The sequence below is a fragment of the Hydra vulgaris genome, chromosome 12 (assembly GCF_038396675.1).
Source record: "Hydra vulgaris chromosome 12, alternate assembly HydraT2T_AEP".
Classification (NCBI taxonomy): Eukaryota; Metazoa; Cnidaria; class Hydrozoa; order Anthoathecata; family Hydridae; genus Hydra; species Hydra vulgaris.
Window position 1 is genome coordinate 53,974,420 of NC_088931.1, and position 8,445 is coordinate 53,982,864.

At 26.6% G+C, this 8,445-nt stretch overlaps 1 long non-coding RNA gene across 1 annotated transcript; it reads left to right on the top strand.

The window, feature by feature from the left end:
* Nucleotides 1–3,113: 3,113 nt before the first annotated feature.
* Nucleotides 3,114–5,237, top strand: LOC136087819 (uncharacterized). The gene is made up of 2 exons (XR_010642104.1): nucleotides 3,114–3,164; nucleotides 3,856–5,237. It is a non-coding gene; the product is annotated as an uncharacterized LOC136087819 (long non-coding RNA).
* Nucleotides 5,238–8,445: the final 3,208 nt, after the last annotated feature.

Here is an 8,445-nt window from a genome sequence, read left to right on the forward strand (position 1 = left end):
AAATATCCTTGACAGCAACCACTTACAAAATTTAATTTCAAAATATTAGTAAAATAAACAAAACCACTCTTACATATACAATCAAGCCTTCAAGTTATTTGCGTTTTTATCTTTTTAATAACGTTTAATTTGAATTAAAAAATATGTATTTATGTATTCCTTAATAAAAAAAAACGAAAAAAAAACAACATGCACGCACGCACAAATGGTATTCTGGATGTTTCATAATAACAACAAAAATTAAAAATAAACGAGCTAACTAAACTCCCCATACTATTACGAATTTTTACACACACAAAAAAAAATTATACTGCTATTTTAAAGTCTTTATTAACTACTTTGCGTTTTCAGTATTTTCTCCTACTTCGATATCATCTGGCTTGATCTACTTTTCTTTCTTCTTCTAGGTTTGTTTCTGTTTAAAGCTAGCAGAATCTTTTTATTTTATTTTTATCCACGACTTTAATTAAAACAATTGGAAGCTTTGACAACCAATCTTGAGGCTTCGTCTCAAATAAAAGTTACAGGAAAAATTTTTAAATAAATTTCAACAAAAAAAAAAATGATTGATAGTCCAGCAAATACACGGTCGTACGACGTCGTACTTTGTATTTACAAACGGACCGACTAAATAGGACTTTTTTGCGACGTTTTATTGATGCTCTTGCGTTATAAGTTTATAAAGAGGCATTTTGGCCGTTCATTATCTCCCCCCCCCTCCCTCCTTCCGCTCTCACTCTATCTTCTACTGATTTAATTTGATAAAAGATCGATAAACTAGAAAACAATATGAAATCATTATGTGCGTAAGTATCTAATTTGAAATAAAGTAATACACAAAAAATATCGTAGCATTTTGTTTAGAAATGCTACGTAGCAAACCAAAACATATAAGCTTCAAAAAAATATAAATTTCATTTGAAAAGTTTCCCATCACAGGGTTGAACTAATTAATAGATAAATTATAACTGTTTAGCAGCGACTATTTGCTGGTGTTGTTACTTCTCTAAGTTATGAACTTTTTATAAGACTTAAATTTATTTTCACTTTATGTTCCATACATTAAATATTGCTGTATATTTTTATAAATATATAGCACCACGAAGCCAGTCAATACTAGGATTCACCCACCCACACTCATTTTATTCGTAGAATTGCCTCGGTATATATATATATAATAATATATATATATATATATATATATATATATATATATATATATATATATATATATATATATATATATATATATATATCGGGGAGACTTCGGACTCGGAGAGAGAATGGACTCTTCGAAATCTCCTACCCAGTTAAGATTAGGACAATGTTGTCTATTGTCGATATATTAGTAGACATACGCTCTTAGCTTGATAGTTAAAAATAGTTGGTGACAGTTTCCTGCTAAAAAACAGATTTTAGAGTGAAATAACGATTTTTTGGTTTTTTGATGTAAAATTTTCAATTCCAAGTGAATCACTCAGATCCTAGTTATCAACCAGAGTTGGTGCAATTTGTTTTTAAAACATTATTAAAGTTTTGTAAATTTCCATTTGCACAATCGTCAGGGTAGATCGATGATAGCACAGATACCCCAGAAAATGAGGCACTTGCAGCTGCAAAAAAAGCAAGAATGGCAAGGAAGCTTACAAAAAAAAAACCAAGAAGAAGGTTCTACAGGGAAAAATCTTTTAAAAAAGCAATCCTTCGAGAATCATTATCAGATGAATCAATAGACCTACAAATTTCAACATTTGAGAGTACATATAACCTTGGTGACAATGAATTCAATAACAGCATACTGATACTTTTGATGTGGCAGAAGGAAGATTTATAATTGTAATGGTAAATAGATGTGAAAAACAATCAAGTCGTAACTATACAGCAAAAGTTGTTAAAAAAGTGAAAGGTGGTTATGAAGTGAATATTTACAAAAGATTTACAAAATTTACAAAAATCTCTTCAAATACGTTTATAAGAACTAATAAAGAATTTGCATTTATCGTCTATACTGATGTAGTGCGCGCATTGCCATTTCCTACAGAAGACAAGAGGTCTTACTTCAAGGACATGATATATTTGACGTGCAATTTGGATGAACACTAATTGCAATAATTTAAAAATAAAAATAAACCATCATTGCTGAAATTGCGTATTTATTTGTTTGATGTCCATAATATTCCCTGTACATGTCCGATATTCGTGTCCGAAGTCACTTTGCATGCGGACACTTGACTAGCATTTTTAAAACAGTTTTAAAACATTGAAAATCAAGAAATATAGAGAAAGTTAAAATGTTTATAGATACCTTAATGTTACTTTGAAAAAATGCAGTAATTATTAAATAAGCCCAATTAGAGTAAATACTGAATGAAGCCTCCCCTATATATATATATATATATATATATATATATATATATATATATATATATATATATATATATATATATATATATATATATATATATATATATATATATATATATATATATATATATATATATAAATTCTTAACAAATAACTTATTATTGTGTGGTGATCTTATTGTAAATTTAATGGTTTCAAATGGGTTTTTTAACAATAATTTTTATTTCACTTTCAAGCATAAAATGATTAATATATTCGATTATTTTTATTTTTTTTTTAATTTTTTTTTTTGCCGTTATATATACATAATATATATAAGCCGTATGTTAATAACAAGATATATATGTAGCAAAGGCGAGAAGAAGACTAATATGTCTTATCGCCAAGCCCCTTGATAAATTCCGTAAAGTTTTGTTTAAAGATAAGCACTTCCTTTAACAATATAAAATAAACAAACGTAAAATTGTTAAAAAAATATATATATATCTATTATTAAAAAATAACAAGAAACGCTTTTTACTTAATTATATTCTTCTAAAAGCACAGAAAAATTGAATTTTTAATATTATAAATCATGAATTAATTTTTATTATTATCATTATTTTTTAAATATTAAACTTAAAATAACAAAACCAAAGTCTAATGATCAAAAAAGAATAACAACACATATTAAACAACAAAAACATAAATAAATTTGAAAAGTTACCAAGTGCATTTAACTTAAGCGTTTCTAAAATTAATATAGGGTCATGGCACCCCCTACCGTGAAGAAGCACCTACCGTGGTTTTTGAAAAAATTAGTAAATTTTTTATGTTTTTTTTTTTAATTTAATTTTTTAGTATTGTTTTATACAAAACTAACTTATTTCACTAATAAATAATTTATAAAAAGATGTATTTTTAAAGATTTGAGATGTTTTTTTACCCGCAAATGATTTTTTATTGCTTTCTTAAGAAAATCTTTAACAGTGAAAAAAAGTTTGTCTAGTTTTTTTACGGCTCAAAACTTATATAATTTTTTTGATAAAAGTTTAAAATAGTTTTAAAAATATTGAATATTTTAAATTTTATCAAAAAATAGTAGTATTTTTTGTATAACATTGTTTAATCTTTTACACGATTACGGTGAGTACGAAAATTATAATAGTTAGCACTTACCGTTTATAAAAATATTTTTTCGGATGTGTTTTATTTTGTGAAGTTTTCTCTCTTAAAAACCATTTCAGTTCAACTCAATTACCAATTAAAGGTAATTTAACCCTAGGGAGTATTTATTTGATATGTTTTTTATACTTTATTTATTTGATTTTTATACTTTATTTTGTTTATTATACTTATTAATTATTATTTTGTTTTTTATACTTTATTTGTTTATTATACTTTACTTGTTTATTATACTTTATTTGTTTATTATACTTTATTTGTTTATTATACTTTATTTATTTACTTATTTTGTTTTTTATACTTTATTTATTAAATGAATTCGATTAGAGAGATGCAAGGTTCAAAAAAGAAAAAAATATTCGAAAAAAGCTTTTGTATTCAGAAGAACAACTGCATGCAGCACTTAGAGCTTTAAATAAAGGTGAAAAAATTTTGTGTCCGCAAAAAGTTTAATGCTCCTGAAAGTACCTTACGTGACAAATTATCTGGTAAAAGCCAACCCAAACGGCAAAACTCTGGCTTTAAATCATATCTTGGAGAAGAAATAGAGAATGAATTGGTTGTTTGGTGAGTGACAGCGGCTGGATGAACGCCGAATGCATTTATGAGTACTTCACAAATGTGTTAGTACCATATTTGAAATCTATTAATACACAATTACCTATATATATGTTCATGGATGGACATCGCTCGCATCTGTCTAAAGAGCTCAGTATGTATTGCTCTTCGGAAAGAACTCATTTGATTTCGTTGTTTCCTAATGCTGCACACATCTTACAACCATTAAATGTGTCAGTTTTCAGACCAATGAAAAAAAAAAGGCAGAACATTTGTCGGCAATTTAAATTTGCAAAGAAAATGTACCAATGTTGTTGACTAATTTTGTTATGGATTCAAGTATGAAAAAAAATATTATTAACGGATTTAGGTCGACAGGAATATACCCATTTAATGCGAGCAGTGTTGATTATAAAAAAGTAATTCAACGTGTAAAAATGAATTCCACAATTGATAATAATGAAACGAATCTTTCAAGCCATAATAGCGTGGGAAACTTATTTGGAAACAACGTTGCACCTGAAGTATTGTTACAGTTTGAAAAAACTGGAAATAAAGAATGGGGAGGTAAAACTGACTTCAGAGAATTATTTAATTTTTGGAAAAAACTTAAATTTAACGATAGCTCCAAACAAACCATAAATTTAATAGAAGCCAACAATAATGTATTGAACAATGAAATCGATAAAGAATCGTATTTAGATATTAGCAGTACGCAAAATGAAATCGTATCTAGTAATGTTAGCGAATTTGGAAAAGGCGTAATAATTAATGAATCTGGTAAAAGTAAATCAGTAGCAGATCCACCAGATTCAAATAAACAAATAGTAAAAGATGTAAACCCATTACACGACTTTCTTTTATGGCCAAAACAACCAATCGCGAAAAAAAGGCTGAAACAAGTTTAACGATTACCGAGCGTTGTAACTTTATCCAAATGGTTAGAGATTCAAATAACTAGAGAAAATGCAAAGGAAGAAGAAGATATCAAAAAAACTGAACGTAAAAATAAAGCTGCTGAAAAAAAGAATTGAAAGAAAAAGAAAAACAAGAAAAATCTAAAAGAAAACAAGCTGTAACAAAAGAAAATAAAAATAAAAGACAAAAAAAAAAAAATTTAAAAAGAAAAAAGTTTAAATTCAGAATAAAACTTTGGTGGATAATTTTATAACCAATGTCTTCTTTGTTTTGTAATCGTATTAAATTTATGTATTTGTTTCTTGATTTAAATATATAAAAGTAAAATTAAAATATACGATTATTAAAAATTAAAAATAACATGAAAAAAATAACTTTACTCAAATTCGAATTATATAATTTAGTTAATAATTGAGTATAAAATATTAATTCGAAAACCCTAAATAAAAATCTGTTATGGTTTTGGAGTTAAGAAGTTTTAAAGTTAAAAGTTTTCTTAAAGTCGCGGTAGGTGGTGCCATGACCCTACTTTTCATTTAATTGATAGATCAATCGTAAGGATATTCTAAATTTTTAGAAATAGTTTTGTGGTAGATCGATTTTTAGTAATAACTGTCTAAGTTTAGCTTTGAACTCATTTAACATTGTAAAAGTTTAAAGTTCAGTCGTGAGTATTTTATTCCATGCCTTTGGTCCTCTAATTGAAATTGAAAACTCAGTTGCCGCAAAATAACTTTTGGGTTGTATAAAGGTGTTATTTGAATATCTAGTTAAGTATTTATTCTGATTTGTTTTGAATAAGAGATTAAAAGTTTTTGGAATAATACTTTTATTAATTTTGAACATAAAAATTAGAAGATGATCAATATTTATTCGGTAGATATTTAGTATATTTAACTTAGTAAATAAAGGTTGGCGGGTGTATAGCGGCTTTCATTGGATATAATTCTGATTGCATGTTTTTGCAAATTAAGATTTTTGATTTATTTTAATTGGTACTACACCATGCAATATTAGTGTAATTAAAACAGGAATGAATAAAAGAAAAATATAAGAGTTTTAAACAACTTGAATTTAAAAAAGGTTTTGCCCTATAAAGTAGGCCAATGCTCCTTGATATTTTACCTTCAATATATTTTATATGATCCCTACATGTTACATTTTCGTCAAGGAGTACTCCTAGAAATTTTAATGATACTTCTCTTTTTATTTCGCAATTGTTAATACAAAGATCTGGAAGTTTGAATGGAATTTTGTCACATTCATGATAGCGATGGAAAAAAGCGTATTTTGTTTTAGTTAAATTTAGAGATAATTTGTTTGCTGTAAACCATTCAGCAAGGTATAGTAGTTCTGTGTTTACAGTTTTAAATAAAATTTTTATATCACTGTGAGCATAAAATAGATTAGTATCATCTGCAAACAAGGTTGTGTCTAATACATTACAAGATTTGCTTATATCATTGATATATACTAGAAATATGAGCGGTCCTAATATAGATCCTTGTGGTACTCGACAAGATATATTTATGTTGTTAGCTTTTCCGTTATTATGAGAAATATGTTGCTGTCTTTTTGACAAGTAGCTTTTAAACCATTAAAGGTGTTTAATACCGTAGTTTTTTAATTTGGTTAATAAAATATAATGATTTACAGTGTCAAAAGTCTTTCTGAGATCAATAAAAACGCCCAAAGTATATTTGTTTTCATCAAAAGATTTAAGAATATCATAAACAAGATGAACACTTTCCTGATCAGTAGAGTGATCTTTTTTAAATCCAAATTATTTATTATAAAGAATATTATTAGTATCTAAGAAATAGTACAGTCTTTTATACATAATATGTTCTAATATTTTTGAGAAGCATGGTAGAATTCAAATAGGTCTATAATTTGCGATACAAGTTGCATCTCCAGATTTTAGAACTGGTATCACCCTTGCAACTTTTAATTTGTCAGGAAAGATTCCTTGTTCTAAAGAAAGACTGAAAATGTGCAAAAGTGGAGTTTTAAATAAAATATTAATTTAATTATTATATTGCTACTTGCATCATCAACTCTATTACCTTTATTTGATTTTAATGAATTTACAGCATCAAGTAGTTCTTTTTCAGATAACTTATTAATTTCCATAAGATTATTATTAGAGGTTAAGTATGGTTCAAAGCTAGTTTTACTATTTTTTAATTTTTGAGGCCTGGGCTCTTATTAACAAACGCATTATTAAAAGAGTTAGCGATTAAAGAATCGTTAGTTATTTCACGATTGTTTACAATGAGTTTTTTGGGAAATCCATTAGTGCTTATGATTTTTTTACCTATCACCTCTTTCACTATGCGACACATTTTTTGTACATCAATTTTGCAGTTAAGTAATTGATTAGTATAAAATTGCCTTTTTGAATACTTTTTAACTGTTTCAAAGAGCCGTTTGTAGTTTTTATATTTTGTTTCGTTTTTATAAGTTCTTTTTTTAATAAACTTTTCGTATTAGCGTTTTTTTTTTTTTTTTGATGACTTTATTATTTCCGTTGTTATCCAAGGATTTTGCTGGGATTTGATTTTGATAAACTTACTAATAATCAGGAAAGCTTCATTACAGTGGCTTTGAAATATGCTATGAAAACAATCATAAGCTTCCTCTGCATTTTTAAAATTGAAATAGTTTTTCCAATTTGTTGTGGATAACAGATTGATAAAAGTATTAATGGGTGAATTTTTAATTATTCGCTTTTTAATTTTATTTTTTCCAGATACTTTATTGATGTTTTTTTGTGAAACTATAAACACTGGAAAATTGTCTGAAATGTCAGTGACAAATATTCCAGTCTTAACTTTTATATTTTTGAATTTGATAATTATGATTTGATTAATTAATGTAGCACTATTTTTTAGTAATCTTTCTTAAACGCCGAAAAGTTTAAAGTATGCTCAACTACTAAGTTTGGAAAATATTTCCGTTACGATATGTTTTTCTGAATTATTATTTTTTTACATTAGGTTACATTAGGATCTCTAGCTTCTTAGGCAAGTGAGCTAGCCATTGCGTTACGGCTGCTATGCTAATGGCTTTTCAGAACCATATTTTGATCCATGTGAGCTTGTTATATATAAAAAAAATGATTGTTTAGTAACGATACCAGTTTTTTTTAATTGAAACTTAGTATTCTGATTTTAAATACATATTCTAGCCCAATTTAGATTTAAGACGTTTTTTGAAAAATGTTAGATGCCCATTTATAAAAAAAACTTAGATGCCCATTTATAAAACTTTTAAATTTTTCCAGAATGCTGACCGATTGAAGACTTTTAGATTTTTTTTATAAGTAAAATTTTTTTAAAACAACAAGCATGCTTAAAACTAAAAATTAACATAGGGGTCGTCCACAAATTACGTCACGCAATTTTTGTCCATTAGGGTGGAGTGAATTTTAGTTTTTTT